The sequence below is a fragment of the Schistocerca serialis genome, chromosome 5, assembly GCF_023864345.2.
Source record: "Schistocerca serialis cubense isolate TAMUIC-IGC-003099 chromosome 5, iqSchSeri2.2, whole genome shotgun sequence".
NCBI classification, from domain to species: domain Eukaryota; kingdom Metazoa; phylum Arthropoda; class Insecta; order Orthoptera; family Acrididae; genus Schistocerca; species Schistocerca serialis.
The window spans coordinates 598585484-598605590 of NC_064642.1; positions in this window are offsets into that span (position 1 = coordinate 598585484).

A 20107-nucleotide genomic window follows, 5' to 3' on the forward strand; every position below is an offset into this window, starting at 1 on the left:
TTTATGTGACAGCTACACGATTTTATCACGACGCTACTAATGAGTGACAATATACAATGTTGCTTTTGTGGTGTTTCTGTTTTATATCTGCACAGTTTTTCTGTTTTATTCTGGAAAGTAAAACATGTTTTAGTAGTAACTTTTGTGGTATAGCTACAAAGAGACTGCCTTTTCCGTAGCACAACAATGCGTTACAGCACAGTAGTTTCTTCATCACGGCAATAATCATAATAACTAAGATATGTATACGCAAAGCATTTCACTTTTGTTTATCATGAGGTAAGTACATTGACTTCTGCAGAACTTAGCTTTCAGGGGACAATAACTACGACACTTTCACAGAGATTATCTTACACCAAGACGCACATTTAGCGCTACAGAACATGTGTTTGAGTGATTAATTTTGTACTTAAATCATTTATTTTTAAAGATATTTGAAGGACAATGATACAAAGGTTTTCCGTAATACATTTGATTCCATTGTTGTAATCTGTAACACCTGAGGGTATAATTACATTAATCCTCAGGGGGGTACACGCTTACTTTGTGTATCATGTGTTTGGCACAACAAGGAGCCCTAGCTAATTTGGTATTTGCTTATACAACTTTACACATCGGTACCATATTTCTCTAACACAGAATTACACAGCTATCTGATCATTTAACTGAGAGATAAACATTTTTTTTACTACATCAGTGACAGATGTTTACGTAATTACACAGTTGGGTAACTTCACACTTACGAAATTGTATTTTGTCTGTACTTTGTAAACTGTTCATTTATTTCGGAACCATTGTGATACTATGAGAGCTTTGAATGATGTATTTGGTATGAGATCATGATTTTTAAAGTACATTTGAGGTAGATGACACTTTTGAAATGAGCAGAGAATTTTTTTGTAGGTTTAAAATATTCAGAAAGCTACGACGATTTTGAGATGTGATTGATCTGTTATGATGTTATTATTATGACGACGATGTGTATTATGCTGTTGAGGTATGTTTCTGATCAATAAGCTGATGCTATATGAGTTATCTGAGTATGCTATGTATCTGTTATCATGAAATATTGAAGAAGTGTCGACGAATAAGGTAAGGAATAATGAGTAGTGGTGACTCTGATTTATAAAAAGGATGTGGGAAACCAAGAATCGTACTTTATGAATTATGAAACATGTGTACATGCGTGAATGTATTACAATGCCACTGAAAATTTTTTGGACTGTGTTATATTTACAGGATTTTGTTTCTACGCATTTGTAACGCAAATTTTTGACCTGTGAAATATTTTTATATGAGTCTGTCACTGTAACGGAAACTGGTGTCGTAAATATTTCGGTAAGAAAGTTAAGAAACCACCTGCACCTAATGCGTCGTGAGCGGCCAGGTGTGCCAGCCGCCTTGAGAAAAAGCCATTAGGTGGTAGAAAAAAAAAGGGGAGGCCATTATCCTTGCTATCGACATTCCTTTGTAGAAAGCATCGTAAATACGACACCCTCAAACTTGAAAACATGATTACACTCTAGAGATCTTAATTTATGATATTTACTGAAATGAAATGATGAGAAACATTTTATGTCCATTGTCTTGCTAGTTGAAAGATTGTTTACTGCATTATGAAATGCCATATGGCTAGTGAATGACGTTTGACGCCTTGCTTTGCCTATTTTGTTTAATATTTAGTTCCTAGCTGCACTGCAGCATTGGTTATTATAAAATTTAATATTTGTACTAATATCACTATTTTCTGTCTACAGACCCAGTAAAGAATACGTTTATGATATACTTTCTTAGAAAAGAGAGCACAAATAGACATTTCCTTTCACAGGAATTGCATAAATAATTTTTTTATTGACTTGGTAACTTTCTTGCAGAGTAAGTTTTTGTGATGCATCACTCTAGTGTTAAGATGTGACATAGGTATTAGACATGGCCATTTTTAGTGTAATATTTTTCTGCTTGAGCTATGTCATGTATAGATATAAGTTATTTCATTTTCGTGCTACTGAATTTTAATTTGTGGTACTCTGCTAAGCCAGATTTATTTTTCTTGTTTGCTGCGCATTGCCTCTTGTTTGCTGCACATTGCCTCATATTAGTTGTAATGTTGAATTGCTTGGTAATTTAGATTTATTGTAGCTTGCTTTGCAAATTTGCATTTTTTTATCATTGCTGTTTGTGTTAATTGTTGTTTTGTGCTGCTGCATTGCCTCATCCCTTAGTTTAGCATCTGAGCTCAGTAGATTTAAGTTAGCTTAAGAGGGGGTAGACTATATAATAAACGAACTATGATGAATTGGAAGAAATGCATTGAGAAGATATAAGAAAATGGTTTGGCCAAAAAAAAAAAAAGGGTAGTGTACAGTGGAGAAAAACTATTTTTGAAAGAGGATGTGAACAGAATACAGAAAGCAGGCTTAGATATGACTCTTTGGGAATAATGATGAACAAAGGGAGATCTCCAAAATACTGCAGTAAAACAAACCTTGTTCTTTCCTTTTGTGTTATCCCTCTATGTGTTTTTGTTCCCTTGTGTATTTGTGTTTTTCCTGTCTGTATGTATCTAGCTAATAAGATTTATGTTGTAGAATTTTTCAAATACTATGTTATTTTCTTTGTAAAGATGTTTATACATTATTTATTCTGTTCTGTCTTAATGTTCATGTGTGAAGTTGGTGTTTCGAAAGTTATTCTGATCTTTTATGTATGTACTCATGTCATAATTCCTGGAACACTGACGTATATGTTATTTCGATTCTTTTGTAAAGCCTGTACTACAAATGTTCTCTGTATTGTTATGTTCTTTAATGATGTATTTTGTACCTTTGTTATTGTATTTTTATGTTATCAAATTGTAATTGTTACCAGTTCTTCAAATTAAGTTACATTTCACTGCACACGTTTCTGTTGGTCATAGTATATGGACAATATGTGAGAAGTAGGGACTGATAGTGTTTGCACGTGTGTTAATGATTCAGCAAGGGACTGGATAACAGCATTGCTGGTTCTAAGGACAATTCCAAAAACTTTGTGAGTGCACAAGTGGTGGTTTATGGACTTGCTACATTATCCGCAAGACTCTTCAGTGGTGATTGTGCACCTGCACAGTCACAACAGATGGCTGCTGGCCATCTCTTCAAGGACTACAGTGGATCTACCTCTTTGATGATCCATCAATACCATTATTTCTACAAGGACTGCAGTGGGTCTGCACCTTTGATGGCCCACCAATACCATACTCTCTACCAGGACTACAGTGGGTCTACTCTGTGATGACCTACCTACCAATATTCTTCAAAACGTCGAATGACTCTGCTGTGGGTTTGCTCTATTGTGGCTGATTATCTGTCAGCATGTCAAGAGTCAGCACTGTCTTTCCGTTGGAAGGACACTGCTTCTTCAAGACTGCATGGAAATCCACTACTTTCGTGTGCATTTTCTTCTACTGCTCAGACTTTGAGAAAAACACTACTATTTTAGCGTGATGAACGATCAGGACTGTCTTTATGGACTGTGAGAAAATTTGAGCTTTTGACCAACATTGTATCAATAAGTGTGTGCATTTGATTTCTTTGTTATTGTAATTATGAAAAAATTTTTCAAATCTGTATTGGCCACTGCCCAAACCAATTTGTAAAATTTTTTGTGGGGAGCATGGGGGCTATGTAAGTAGGCTGTTTAGGTTTTTTTATTGGTAACGCCACCTCTGTATGAAAATCACTGGCTGTGCTGTGTGCAGTCTGTGGCTGCTTTGCATTGTTGTAATACTCGCCATTGTAGTGTTAGGCAGCTGGCTGTGAACAGCGCGTAGCGTTGCGCAGATGGAGGTGAGCCGCCAGCAGTGGTGGATGTGGGGGGAGAGATGGCGGAGTTTTGAAATTTGTCATGAACTGCTATATTTATATATAGCAAGGTAAATACATTGTTTGTTCTCTATTAATATCTTTCATTTGCTAACTATCCCTATCAGTAGTTAGTACCTTCAGTAGTTTGAATCTTTTATTTAGCTGGCAGTAGTGGCGCTCGCTGTATTGCAGTAGCTTGAGTAGCGAAGATTTTTGTGAGGTAAGTGATTTGTGAAAGGTATAGTTTACTGTTAGTCAGGGCCCATTCTTTTGTAGGGATTATTGAAAGTCAGATTGCGTTGCGCTAACAAAATATTGTGTGCCAGTTTAGGCACAGTCATGTATAATTTTTCAAAGGGGACGTTTCAAATTGATTGGCTTCGTGGCAACGCTAAACATGCGCTCTGTCGTTACTGGTACCTGAACAAGCGGGATGTTAACTGAGGAGGAGCGAATAGCCACTGTGACATGAAGTTCGCAGAGTTTGTCATATGATGAAATTCGGACGAGATTTGATCACCTATTTCATAAACCTGGACCTATTGATAAATAAATTCAACAATTCGTGAACGAGTTTAAGCGTGTTGGTGCCGTTAAGAGTGAGTTCAGACAAGGCCGCCCGTCAACCTCTGCTGACCGAACAGGGGACATTCGAACACGTGTTGATTGCAGTCCATAAACGATGCGGCGATTGTCCGTGGAAACAGACATTCCACGTTGAACGGTACAGAAAGTGTTGCGACACACCCTAGAGGAGGGAAAAAAATCAACCTTTAATCTGCAGGTTCTCAACCAATTGCATGAGTATTTGGCAGATCATATGATCATGTGTGAGGATTTGCTGATGCAAATCGCGACGATCCCAATGACATCATATTCAGCGACGAGGCAATCTTCCAGACTTGTAGATGGTTTAACCAACATAGCTGCATCATCTGCGCTAGTGCACCGTCAGTGGAGCACCCGGAATTCCAGCGACACTCCCTCCAAGGTTAATGAGTGGATGACAGTACCCATTGATACCCATGGACAAAACCTACAACCCGTTCTTCTATGACAAAAACCCAACAGTGGGCCAATATACCTGGATATGCTCTAACAGCTTCTTTTACTACAGCTTGTGCCGGATGAACGTGCGTGTGATATTTACTTCCAACAGGTCGGGGCACCACGCCATTTTGCCATAGATGTGCATACGATTTTGAATGAGAGTATTGTTTTTCTGGAAGAGGGATGGTAACTCAGAATCCATGATCTTGGCGGCGCCTTCTTCAGACCTGACACCCAAGGACCTCTTCGTCTGGGGATTTATCAAGGGATGTGTTTTTAGACTTTATAATTCAATGGCGGGGCTCCAAGACTGCGTTAGACAAGATGCTGCAGTTGTAGCACCACAGATATTCCGGAATGTCTTTCATGCCACAGCCATCAGATGGGAGTAGTGTTGGGATGTGAATGATGCTCGTGTTGAACCTGTGATAAACAAATGCTACTTTAAATAATAAAAGCAAGACAATTATTTTTAAAAAGTCAATACTTAATTACTGGATACTCTTGATCTATTTACGAGGGCTGGGTGAAAAGTAGTAGTAACGTTGACGTAATGTGAAGGACTTGCGTGTGCCCGCTGTCTGAACTCATAACAGAAGGCCAGTTGTAGTAGTGCAGTGAGCGGCGAGTCAGTTCCAGTGTGTTTGGACTGAAAGTGCGGGAGACCAGTTCAAGCACCGTAACAATATGTTAAGAAGCGTAAACAACGTGCTTGGACCAAGACCGAAGAGGTGCGTGGTCGAAGGGAACTGCATTGTTTCTGGGGACTGCCTGAGGCATGTGGTGATGCAACATTGTGAAAGTGTACCGTAGCGAGACGGGTGCAAGTGCTTCAGTATGGCAGGGATGTCATTCATGATTGGTCCCATTCGGGACGACGCACCCAACGGACAAAATGACAATTTAGCTCCTTTCCTCTGCTGGATATGGTCGCCGATGAACTTAATAACGATGCAAGATGCCACACAGCGACCCTCGCCCACGAGTTCCTGCATATGTGGGTTTGAAGATCAACCATATTCACCCGATATGAGACCGTGCGATCACGATTTTTTCGTCAAAATGACGGAACTTCTTTCTGGCGCTCGCTGCATCACAAGAGAAGACATCATCCGTGCGATAATGCTGTCCTTGAGAGACATCGTCAGAGATGAATGCTCTGACGGTGCCTTCCATCTGTGTGGGGGAAGATGAACAGGATGCGGCGTGATCATGTTGAGGGCATGTAATACGATGAACGTCTGTCAATAAAGTCTCATATGAATTATAACAGTGCTGCCAACACAAGTATCTTGTCATGTTTATTACATTAGCTAAGTCATTAACTATAAAAATTTCTGTTGAATGAGCCATTGACAACCGATAAAAGGATTAGGAATATAAAGTGCAGAAATATGAGTGATATACACTCCTGGAAATTGAAATAAGAACACCGTGAATTCATTGTCCCAGGAAGGGGAAACTTTATTGACACATTCCTGGGGTCAGATACATCACATGATCACACTGACAGAACCACAGGCTCATAGACACAGGCAACAGAGCATGCACAATGTCGGCACTAGTACAGTGTATATCCACCTTTCGCAGCAATGCAGGCTGCTATTCTCCCATGGAGACGATCGTAGAGATGCTGGATGTAGTCCTGTGGAACGGCTTGCCATGCCATTTCCACCTAGCGCCTCAGTTGGACCAGCGTTCGTGCTGGACGTGCAGACCGCGTGAAACGACGCTTCATCCAGTCCCAAACATGCTCAATGGGGGACAGATCCGGAGATCTTGCTGGCCAGGGTAGTTGACTTACACCTTCTAGAGCACGTTGGGTGGCACGGGACACATGCGGACGTGCATTGTCCTGTTGGAACAGCAAGTTCTCTTGCCGGTCTAGGAATGGTAGAACGATGTGTTCGATGACGGTTTGGATGTACCGTGCACTATTCAGTGTCCCCTCGACGATCACCAGTGGTGTACGGCCAGTGTAGGAGATCGCTCCCCACACCATGATGCCGGGTGTTGGCCCTGTGTGCCTCGGTCGTATGCAGTCCTGATTGTGGCGCTCACCTGCACGGCGCCAAACACGCATACGACCATCATTGGCACCAAGGCAGAAGCGACTCTCATCGCTGAAGACGACACGTGTCCATTCGTCCCTCCATTCACGCCTGTCGCGACACCACTGGAGGCGGGCTGCACGATGTTGGGGCGTGAGCGGAAGACGGCCTAACGGTGTGCGGGACCGTAGCCCAGCTTCATGGAGACGGTTGCGAATGGTCCTCGCCGATACCCCAGGAGCAACAGTGTCCCTAATTTGCTGGGAAGTGGCGGTGCGGTCCCCTACGGCACTGCGTAGGATCCTACGGTCTTGGCGTGCATCCGTGCGTCGCTGCGGTCTGGTCCCAGGTCGACGGGCACGTGCACCTTCCGCCGACCACTGGCGACAACATCGATGTACTGTGGAGACCTCACGCCCCACGTGTTGAGCAATTCGGCGGTACGTTCACCCGGCCTCCCGCATGCCCACTATACGCCCTCGCTCAAAGTCCGTCAACTGCACATACGGTTCACGTCCACGCTGTCGCGGCATGCTACCAGTGTTAAAGACTGCGATGGGGCTCCGTATGCCACGGCAAACTGGCTGACACTGACGGCGGCGGTGCACAAATGCTGCGCAGCTAGCGCCATTCGACGGCCAACACCGCGGTTCCTGGTGTGTCCGCTGTGCCGTGCGTGTGATCATTGCTTGTACAGCCCTCTCGCAGTGTCCGGAGCAAGTATGGTGGGTCTGACACACCGGTGTCAATGTGTTCTTTTTTCCATTTCCAGGAGTGTAGATCGCAGTTAATCTGACAGCTGCTATCCATTACAATTTTTTTTGAAACAGTTAACTTCTTTCCCTCACAGAATATGATTATAAGAAAAACAATAATGCGCGCTTTGTCTTCGTAATTCCTTCATGTTCATCTATCTTTGTGTTAGTCTTCATGAGAAGACAAATGAAAGATAGAAAGACAGACTTCTTTGCGCAAACTTGCGTGCATTTGATTAACTGGTTGTATGGGGAAAATGATATGACACTCATGTACGTTCACGACAGCTGAATTCCTATATGCCGCGTGTGGAAACGGTACTGGCCTACGAACTGTGTTCAAGTTGAATGGCTTGGGCTGATATTCTCCAGGAAGGACCTCAAAGTTAGTTTTCGTAATAAAAGAGGTTGTTTTCTCATGCCTAAAATTAAAGCTAACACCCGTGGTATAACAATCATGTACGAAAGGTACTACGGAAACAAAGAAAGCTTCATCATAGGTTTAAGAGTAGTCGAATCATAGCTGATAAGGAAAAGCTGAACGAAGCGAAAAAGAGCGTAAAGAGAGCAATGAGAGAAGCATTCAATGAATTCGAACATAAAACATTGGCAAACAATCTAAACAAGAACCCTAAAAAGTTTTGGTCATAAGTAAAATCGGTAAGCGGATCTAAATCCCCTATTCAGTCACTCGTTGTCCACGATGGCACCGAAACAGAGGACGACCGAAGAAAGGCAGAAATACTGAATTCAGTGTTCCGAAACTGTTTCACTGCGGAAAATCGTAACACGGTCCCTGACTTCAGCCGTCGCACGGACGCCAAAATGGAAAATATTGAAATAAACGATATCGGAATTGAAAAACAACTGCTATCACTTAGTAGCGGAAAAGCATCCGGACCAGACGAGATACCCTCAAGATTCTACAGTGATTATGCTAAAGAACTTGCCCCCTTTCTATCAGCAATTTATCGTAGATCGCTGGAAGAACGTAAAGTACCTAGCGACTGGAAGAAAGCGCAGGTCGTTCCCATTTTCAAGAAGGGTCATAAATCAGATGCGAATAATTATAGGCCTATTTCGCTTACGTCAATCTGTTGTAGAATAATGGAACATGTTTTGTGTTCTCGTATTATGACGTTCTTAGATAATACAAATCTCCTTCATCATAACCAACATGGATTCCGCAAACAGAGATCATGTGAAACTCAGCTCGCCCTATTTGCCCAAGAAATTCACAGTGCCGTAGACACTGGCGAGCAGATTGATGCCGTATTCCTGGACTTCAGGAAGGCATTTGATACGGTTCCGCACTTACGTTTAGTGAAAAAAATACGAGCATACGGAATATCGGACCAGGTTCGTGATTGGATTCAGGATTTCCTAGAAGAAAGAACACAACATGTCATTCTTAACGGTTCAAAATCTGCAGATGTAGAGGTAATTTCGGGAGTACCGCAGGGAAGCGTGATAGGACCTTTATTGTTTACAATATACATAAATGACTTAGTTGACATCGGTAGCTCCGTGAGGCTATTTGCAGATGACACGGTTGTCTACAAGAAAGTAGCAACATCAGAAGACTCGTACGTACTCCAGGAGGACCTGCAGAGGATTAATGCATGGTGCGACAGCTGGCAGCTTTCCCTAAACGTGGATAAATGTAATATAATGCGCATACATAGGGGCAGAAATCCATTCCAGTACGATTATGCCATAGGTGGTAAATCATTGGAAGCGGTAACGACCGTAAAATACTTAGGAGTTACTATCCGGAGCGATCTGAAGTGGAATGATCACATAAAACAAATAGTGGGAAAAGCAGGCGCCAGGTTGAGATTCATAGGAAGAATTCTAAGAAAATGTGACTCATCGACGAAAGAAGTAGCTTACAAAAGGCTTGTTCGTCCGATTCTTGAGTATTGCTCATCAGTATGGGACCCTTACCAGGTTGGATTAATAGAAGAGATAGACATGATCCAGCGAAAAGCAGCGCGATTCGTCATGGGGACATTTAGTCAGCGCGAGAGCGTTACGGAGATGCTGAACAAGCTCCAGTGGCGGACACTTCAAGAAAGGCGTTACGCAATACGGAGAGGTTTATTATCGAAATTACGAGAGAGCACATTCCGGGAAGAGATGGGCAACATATTACTACCGCCCACATATATCTCGCGTAATGATCACAACGAAAAGATCCGAGAAATTAGAGCAAATACGGAGACTTACAAGCAGTCGTTCTTCCCACGCACAATTCGTGAATGGAACAGGGAAGGGGGGATCAGATAGTGGTACAATAAGTACCCTCCGCCACACACCGTAAGGTGGCTCGCGGAGTATAGATGTAGATGTAGATGTAGACACCACTGTTCAAGTTCGGGAATTACATTACGCGTTGACTGAGAAAAGTAAGAGAATAGCTGAGGAAATAGAGAAACTGACGAAAATTTTGTTGTTCTAAGTGGCTGAAATGAAGATTGGAAGACAGAGTTAGTGGAAAATGTAAGCTAGTGAAGGATAAAAAGGAGAGGATATAAGATTGGGTTGTGAATCAAAATAATGAAGAAAAAAGGGTATTTGGGGAAGTGGTTGTATAAAATGGAAGAAAGTGAATATTTGCTCATGCAATGAAGAGAGTTCTATGTGTTTAATATATAATGAAAGCAACCTAATTAAGAAAAAAATTACAGCAATATTGGGAACTGTTATTATAAGATAAGCACAGTCATAAAAGCCATTGGTAACTCAGTGAATACTCTTGCTTATTGATGAAAGATAAATACATGAATGGTACCAATAAAATAGGAATTGAGCATTTTAAGGATTGAAATTGAGAGGCGCTGCAAACGTGCTAAATGGATGAGTGATAAATGTAAGGAAGTTGAGATCTGATACTAGGAAATCTCGGCATGCACTGTAGGGAAGAATAAATGTAGGATTGCAGACGTAAAGGATAAAGATGTAACTGTTCTTAAATGAGAAACTGTGCTAACTACAGAAAAAAGATAGATGGCAGACATAAAGGAAAAAAGTTTTCTACGAAAGAAGAACTGCCTCAAAAGGTAAGAATTGGATGTGCAAGAAACAAGTGACATAGAAATGTTGTTAAAATTTGTTCTGAACTGAAAGTTGTCAATAGGACTTGATGATACTCCTTAGGGGAAGTACTGAAATCCTTGAGCATTTAAGCGCTCTGTCGTTGGTGTAATCCTGTCCTGACGGTCCCAATGGGAGCGATACATTGAATATCTCTGGATCCTTCACTTAACTCTGGTTCGTGAAACTATGTAATTAGGCTTTCACGGGATAACTGTTTTCTGTCATAGTCTGCCAATTCGGTTTGTCTCAACATTCCCGCGACACATTCTCTTTCCGTGTATCTTCAGTTTTCTGTTAGTCCTCTATAGTATGGGTCCCTCACATCTGAGCAATTTTCTAACATGGGTCGCACACTCGTTTTGCAAGCAATCTGATTTGCAGACTGACCGCATTTTCCTAAAGAAACGAAGTGTGGCATCTGATTCACATACTACTGAGCTTATGTGATCATTTCATTTCATGGACAAACAAATTATTGAACCCAATTATATACAAGAGTTGACTGGTTCCATTTGGGACTCACAGATGTTGTTAGGATGCAACATTAATACAACTTTATGAAGTGCACAGTTTTACATTTCTGAACATTTGAAACCAATTGCCAGTATTTGGATAACTTTGAAATATCATCAAGATGCGACTGGGTATTTGTGAATTTTTTTTCCAGAGAGTGCATCACTATTGATAACTGTATCATTTGCAAAAAATCTGATGTTACCATCAGTGTTGTCTCCATGTCACTAAGATACATCATGAACAACAGTAGTCCGAAAACTCTTACGTAAATGGCGGTGGGGGGGGGGGGGGAGGGGGGCGTAGCTTAAATTACATCTACGACAGTCGAAAATTCTCCATCTAAGAAATCCAGCCTTACATTTTGTTTTTCGTTAGTAAATACAACGCCAGACAAAAAGAAAAAAAATGTTGAATGATGCAGAAGACAACCGCTAGAATGCAAGAGTGCATTAGTGTTGTTACAAAGCATGGTAAGATAAATGAGGGGCTTGAACATTAGCAGACTGAGGGTCACAGGGATGTAGCACACTGGTGTGAGACAGCGTGATCAGCACCAGACGGAGTCATCGTGGGGGCTCATTTGTTGGCTGGTCGAATCGTGCAATAATCAGACTTGTGGGGTATTCAGATGCGACAGTGGCCCAATGTTTGATTGCATGGGAACGTGAGAGCATGCACACCCGTGGTCAAGGTTCTATTGACCACGCCTGACCACCACAAATGACGACCGCAGCTTTGAGCACCGAGTGCATCGCGACCCCTTCACATCTGCGCCTGCCAGCGGTCTCCCTGCAACATTCTGTGACGTCTCGTGCTATTAGTCGCAAACTAGCAGCACGGGGATTACAGAATTACCGTCCGATGCGAGGCCTTTATTAACACCGCGATAAACGGCTGCCTTTGGCGTTTCGGCGTGGCTGGGAAGCATGGATACTGATGAACAGTGTCGTATTGTATTCAGCCATGAATCACGGTTCTTCACTGCCCTGGATATCCCTCGTCGGCGTTTATGTTGGCGGCCCGGGGCAAGTCCCATTATTCCAATGTTTTGGAGACGCAAAGCGGTATCACGTGACGTCATGATATGGGAAGCCATCGAATTATGCTTTTGGGCACAGATAGCAGTGGTTGAGGGAATTGTGAGGGACAAGGGTACGTCACGGGTATCCGCGTCCATATGTGTTACCTCTCGTGCGTTGTGGTGCCATTTTTCAGGACAAGTTCGTCTTTATGTGGCGTGCGTCTCTGTAAACTGATGACATAATTTTAAAAGTAGGGCAGGCACAGTTGCAGTAATTATATATAAATGACTGACCATTCATACAGTATAATACAGGTGTTTACGTAAAGGCGTTAAACTTTTAAAATAGAAAACTGAATGAATAGTCCAATTACATTTACGACGGGTATCGTCCGTTGCTCGACATAGGCTCAAAGAAACCTATGTTAGGAGGCCACGTGAATAACATTTCATCATGCTTCTAACACAGAGTGGACATTCATCATTGATGATTGTTTTACCTATTGACATAGGCTGAAAACGTTCCAGAATGAGATTGAAACCTATGTTAGGAGGCCACGTGAATATCATTTCATCATGCTTCTAACACAGAGTGGACATTCATCATTGATGATTGTTTTACCTATTGACATAGGCTGAAAACGTTCCAGAATGAGATTTTCGCTCTCCAGCGGAGTGTGCGCTGATATGAAACTTCCTGGCAGATTAAAACTGTGTGCCGGACCGAGACTCGAACTCGGGACCTTTGCCTTCCACGGGCGAGTGCTCTACCGACAGAGCTAGCTCCCTACGCCATATGACGTAGCATTATATACATGAGAAAATACAATTTAAAAGTTGAGAAACCGATTGTGTGAGCCTGTAATCGATTTCGATTAATACAGCTATCGCAGACTACTGTACTTTTGTTCATTTGTCTATTTTAAAAGTTTTAACTCCTGTATGTCAACGCTTGTATTGTCTTGTATGAATGATCAGTCAGTTATCTGTGAAACATCTCTGTCATGTTGAGGTACTCTGCTCGCCGTATCTGTCCCGATAGAAGATGTGTGGCACCAGCTCGGATGTCAAATACATCCCAGTGCCAACATCCAAGATATCAAGGGATAGTTACGACAGCTGTGGGCCAGATAGCCTCACGAGACCTTAGAACGATTTTATGACAACCTTCGGAAGAGAATCAGTGCATGTATCCATGCCAGACGGAGGGCAACTCCATACTGATGAGTGGGCTCATAGTGCCAAGTTTTTTGTAAATATGTCTCGATATTGTAAAAACTGAAGTGACAACACGCACCCTTTCAAATCGTGAAGTCTCGTTTCGTTTCCTCATTCCATTTTTGGAGCTTTACTTTCTTGGGCAGGCAGTGCGCATTTACACGGACAACTATTTTCGGTCAAGCAGCCGTCTAAAAGTGAGTAATTAACTCAACATCGAGTTCAAGAGATTTTCTTTGGCGTTAAATACATAAATGCTACTAGTTAGAGCATAAGTCACATAGACGTAAGTCTATTACCTTCTACATTTTTCGTTAATCATCAAGTACAATATCCGAAAGTCCATTACATTGTTAAGAAAATTGTCTGTCAACAGTGGTACATTAATCTGAGCATTTCGCTGTCCATTGTAATAACTTTCGATGGCTCCTGTGGCAGTTCTCCCATTTACTCATTAGAACGAAACTCAAACAACAGAATCATTTTAAAAATCCTTATAAAAAATCTGTTCTGTGAAAGAAGTTGTCGTTTTCATTATGCCAATGTGGTCAAACAGTCAGTGAAGTCAACAACTTTAAAATTTTAGGAATGAGGGTAGATATAAGTGTTTCTTGGAAGTATCACGTTCAAGATCATCTGCAGAAGCTGTATGCCGCGTAGCTTCACCATAAGAATGACCACCGTCTGACACTTACGCGCAGCCGGCAGAAGTGGCCGTGCGGTTAAAGGCGCTGCAGTCTGGAACCGCAAGACCGCTACAGTCGCAGGTTCGAATCCTGCCTCGGGCATGGATGTTTGTGATGTCCTTAGGTTAGTTAGGTTTAACTAGTTCTAAGTTCTAGGGGACTAATGACCTCAGCAGTTGAGTCCCATAGTGCTCAGAGCCATTTGAACCAACTTACGCGCAAAGGCATGGTTAGTTTACTTACTTGCAATGAATTATCTGCTTTAGTGTTACATTTTGGGGCGACTCTATACACTCACCAAAAATTTTCATAGTACAGAAAAGATCGGTCAGACTGATCTGTAGTGTTATTTCGGGAACATAGTGTGGGCCGTTGTAGCCCTACCGTCCCTGAACGTATATTGCATCTTGGGATACAATATTGGTAGATTTAGAAGATACTGCAGGTTTTATCCAATGAACGCTGTTGAAGAGTACTGGATTAAAAGGGTGGAGCGATTGGTTCAGCTTGGGCCACCTAATTTACATAAAACATTTATTGAAACTTGTATTAAATTTAACATTAACCCTCTTCACCTTCTCAAACCAACTTACATCGATTCATAGCTCAAAGAAATATGAATTTAAAAATAAGCTAAAATTCCTGAAAATGTTTAAGCCTTTTCTTAAATGAAAGCCTTACGAAAACAGTTCACCGATAACCTCTTGCCCGCCGGTGTGGCCGAGCGGTTCTAGGCGCTTTAGTCTGGAACCGCGCGACCGCTACGGTCGCTGGTTCGAATCCTGCGTCGGGCATGAATGTGTGTGATGTCCTTAGGTTAGTCAGGTTTAAGTAGTTCTAAGTTCTAGAGGACTGATGACATCAGAAGTTGTGATTGGTGTAAAGAATGGCAGCTAACTCTAAACATATATAAATGTAAATTAATGCAGATGAATAGGAAAAAGAATCCCGTAATTTTGAATTCTCCATTAGTAGTGTAGCGCTTGACACAGTCACGTCGATTAAATATTTGGGCGCAACATTGCAGAGCGATATGCATTGGGACAAGCATGTAATGGCAGCTGTGGGGAAGACGGATAGTCGTATTCGGTTCACTGGTAGAATTTTGGGAAGATGTGGTTCATCTGTAAAGGAGACCGCTTATAAAACACTAATACGACCTATTCTTGAGTACTGCTCGAGCGTTTGGGATCCCTATCAGGTCGGATTGAGGGAGGACATAGAAGCAATTCAGAGGCGGGCTGCTAGATTTGTTACTGGTTTGATCATCACGCGAGTGTTACGGAAATGCTTCAGGAACTCGGGTGGGGGTCTCTGGAGGAAAGGAGGCGTTCTTTTCGTGAATCGCTACTGAGGAAATTTAGGGAACCAGCATTTGAGGCTGACTGCAGTACAATTTTGCTGCCGCGTACATTTCGCGGAAAGACCACAAAGATAAGATAAGAGAGATTAGGGCTCGTACAGAGGCAAATAGGTAGTCATTTTCCCATCGTTCTGTTTGGGAGTGGAACAGGGAGAGAAGATGCTAGTTGTGGTACGAGGTACCCTCCGCCTCGCACCGTATGGTAGATTGCGGAGTATGTATGTAGATATAGATGTAGATGAAGTTAAGTCCCATAGTCCTCAGAGCCATTTGAGCTACTCTTAAATGAAGAGGTTGAAAAAATCAAATAGGCTTCCAGCAGAACTGGAAAAATTTGAGTGAGAAATGCAAGTATGTGCGAGGCTATTACGAAGCCACCCCCGGCAACGACCAAGGGCAAGGCCAGTGGCCACCGGCAATAAGACCTTGTTAGAGGGAGCCTATTTCGAGCGACGACAGATTAGCAGCGGGCCGGCCCGGCCGAACGTGTTTGCGGGGGGTCGGTCCTTGAGGTCCCAATTAGCTGCTCGGACGGCAGTCGCAGCTGTCACCGTGACGGCGACCTCATTAAAGGCCGCCTCGTGTCGCAGCGTCGCGACGGCACAGCTCTGGCCTGCGACAGGCCAGAGAACGCCCTCTCCCTCCACCCACAATGTGGCGGGGCACGACTGGCATCCCGGCAGCCGAGTTCGGCCCCACGTATACCTGTCGCCTGGACAGCGGCCGGCAGCCGGCGTGCCTGCGGTCTGGCTGCCTGGCAGTTCTCTGGCTCCCGGCAGGGGATTACTGCAGCCTCTGTGCGCAGGCCACGCACTGCCACGTCTGTACAGGCGCCGTGCTGGCCAAGGCAGCTGTCCTCGATAACTGCAGGACGACGACAGCTGCAGCGCGTGCTTTTTCGGCTCTGTTCTGCATGAAAGAGACGCAGTCGAAACGCAGTGTGTTTCAAAATGTACACTACTGGCCATTAAAATTGCTACACCACGAGGATGACGTGCTACAGACACGAAATTTAACCAATAGGAAGCAGATGCTGTGATATGTAACTGATTAGCTTTTCAGAGCATTCGCACAAGGTTGGCGCCGGTGGCGACCCCTATAACGTGCTGACATGAGGAAAGTTTCCAACCGATTTCTCGTACACAAACAGCAGCTAACCGGCGTTGCCTGGTGGAACGTTGTTGTGGTGCCTCGTGTAATGAGGAGAAATGCGTACCATCACGTCTACGACTTTGATTAGGGTCGGATTGTAGCCTATAGCAATTGCGGTTTATCGTATCGCGACATTTCTGCTCGCGTTGGTCGAGATCCAATGATGGTTAGCAGAATATGGAATCGGTGGGTTCAGGAGGGCAATACGGAACGCCGTGCTGGATCCCAACGGCCTCGTATCACTAGCAGTCGAGATGACAGGCATCTTATCCGCAAGGCTGTAACGGATCGTGCAGCCTCGTCTCGATCCCTGAGTCAACAGATGGGGACGTTTGCAAGACAACAACCATCTGCACGAACAGTTCGACGACGTTGCAGCAGCATGGACTGTTATCTCGGAAACCATGGCTGCGGTTACCCTTGACACTGCATCACAGACAGGAGCCCCTACGATGGTGTACTCAAGGATGAACCTGGCTGCACGAATGGCAAAATGTCATTTTTTCGTATGAATCCAGGTTCTGTTTACAGCATCATGATGGTCGCATCCGTGTTTGGCGACATTGCGGTGAACGCACATTGGAAGCGTGTATTCGTCATCGCCATGCTGGCGTATCACCCGGCGTGATGGTATGGAGTGCCATTGGTTACACGTCTCGGTCACCTCTTGTTTGCATTGACGGCACTTTGAACAGTGGACGTTACATTTCAGATGTGTTACGACCCGTGGCTCTACCCTTCATTCGATCCCTGCGAAACCCTACATTTCAGCAGGATAATGCACGACCGCATGTTGCAGGTTCTGTACGGGCCTTTCTGGATACAGAAAATGTTCGACTGCTGCCCTGGCCAGCACATTCTCCAGATCTCTTACCAATTGAAAACGTCTGGAAAATGGTGGCCGAGCAACTGGCTCGTAACATTACGCCAGTCACTACTCTTGATGAACTGTGGTATCGTGTTGAAGCTCCATGGGCAGCTGTACCTGTACACGCCACCCAAGCTCTGTTTCACTCAATGCCCAGGCGTATCAAGGCCGTTACTACAGCCAGAGGTGGTTGTTCTGGGTAGTGATTTCTCAGGATCTATGCACCCAAATTGCGTGAAAATGTAATCACATGTCAGTTCTAGTATAATATATTTGTCCAATGAATACCCTTTTATCATCGGCATTTCTTCTTGGTGTAGCAGTTTTAATGGCCAGTCGTATATCAACTAGAACACTTCAATATGTGAGGGACCCTTCATAGTGTACAGTCACTGTAAAGAAACTTCTAAGGAAACAGAGACTCCTGCCTAACTGGTTTAAAACAAAGCATAGGACTGCAGATAGAAAGGGATAACGAATGAAACACGATTTCCTGTCAAGAGAGCAATGCGTTTGAATACCGTAGCGGAATATTGTCAAACGCCGGCCGTAGTGGCCGAGCGGTTCTAGGAGCTACAGTCTGGAGCTGCGCGACCGCTACGGTCGCAGGTTCGAATCCTGCCTCAGACATGGATGTGTGTGATGTCCTTAGGTTAGTTAGGTTTAGGCAGTTTAAAGTTCTAGGGGACTGATGACCTCAGAAGTTAAGTCCCATAGTGCTCAGAGGCATTTGAACCAATATTGTCAAACGATTATTCATAAACGCCAAATAAATTCTGGTCTTTTGCAGAGGCTATCAGTGGCACCAAAGAGAGTGTCCAATTACCCGCGAATGAGTTAGGAATTGAAACTGAGGGTACCAATGCAAAAGCTGAAATGGTGAACTCCGTTTTCAAATTTTACGTTACAAATGAAAACCCAGGAGAACTTCACCAACTTAATCCTCATAGCACTGAAAAGATAAGTGAAATAAGTTTTAGAGTTATTTGTGTTGAGAAATGGCTGAAATGGTTAACATTGATAAAAGCTCCAGGGTCCGATGCAATCCTTATGAGATTCCATACTGAAGTTGTGGCTGAGTTGGCCTCTCTTCTATCTGTGCCATATTGTAGATATCTCGAAAAAAAAAACAACATCGCCCAGTAATTTGAAGAAAGCGAAGGTCACACCCATTAATAAGAAGGGTAGTAGAAATGATCGACAAAACTGCCTTCCAATATTCTTGACATCCGTTTTTTGTACAATCTTGGAACATATTCTGAACTCAGACATAATGAGGTATCTCGAACAGAATGAGGTCCTCCATGCCAACTAGCACGGATTTCGAAAATAGCTCACACTTTTCTCACATGACATACTGAAATGTTGGAAGGGGCAGTACGTCTTTTCCGAAAAGAGTTTGACTCAGTAACACATCTAGGTTTACTGCCAAAAGTACGACCATAGGAAGTATCAAGCAAAGTTGCTGATTGGATTGAGGATTTTGTGGTAGTGACCACTCAACATTTTATCTTGGATGGAGAGTCACCGTCAGATGTGGAAATAACTTCGAATGTGCCACAGGGAAGCGTGTTGGAACCCTTTCTCTCCATATTGCATATTAGTGACCTAGCGGACAATATCAATAGTAACCTCAGACTCTAAGCAAATGATGCAGTTTACCATAATGAACTACTCTCTGAAAGAAGCTGATTGAGTATTCTGTCAGATTTTGATAAGATTTCAAAGTGATTCAGAGACTGACAACTCGCTTTAAATGTTCAGAAATGTAAAACAGTGCACTTCGCAGAATGAAAGAAATGTAGTCTCCTATGACTATAATTCGGAGCAACCTCTGACTATAATATCAGTGAACCACAGTTGGCTTCGGCCAACTAGAACTGTAGATAGGCTGTTTAGGTTTTTTTTATTGGTAACGCCACCTGTGTGCAGTCTGTGGCTAGTTTGCATTGTTGTCTGCCATTGTAGTGTTGGGCAGCGGCAGCTGGATGTGAACAGCGCGTAGCGTTGCGCAGTTGGAGGTGAGCCGCCAGCAGTGGTGGATGTGGGGAGAGAGATGGCGAAGTTTTGAAATTTGTCATGAACTGCTATATTTATATATGATGATATCAAGGTAAATACATTGTTTGTTCTCTATTAATATCTTTCATTTGCTAACTATTCCTATCAGTAGTTAGTGCCTCCCATAGTTTGAATCTTTTATTTAGCTGGCAGTAGTGGCGCTCGCTGTATTGCAGTAGCTTGAGCAGCGAAGATTTTTGTGAGGTAAGTGATTTGTGAAAGGTATAGTTTAGTGTTAGTCAGGGCCATTCTTTTGTAGGGAATTTTGAAAGTCAGATTGCGTTGCGCTAACAAAATATTGTGTGTCAGTTTAAGCACAGTCATGTATAATTGTTCAAAGGGGAGGTTTCATATGGCGACCCTGCCAGGACACCTCACTGGAATCTTCTGATTTTTTTCTTGTAGTTTGTGTAATTGGTGTA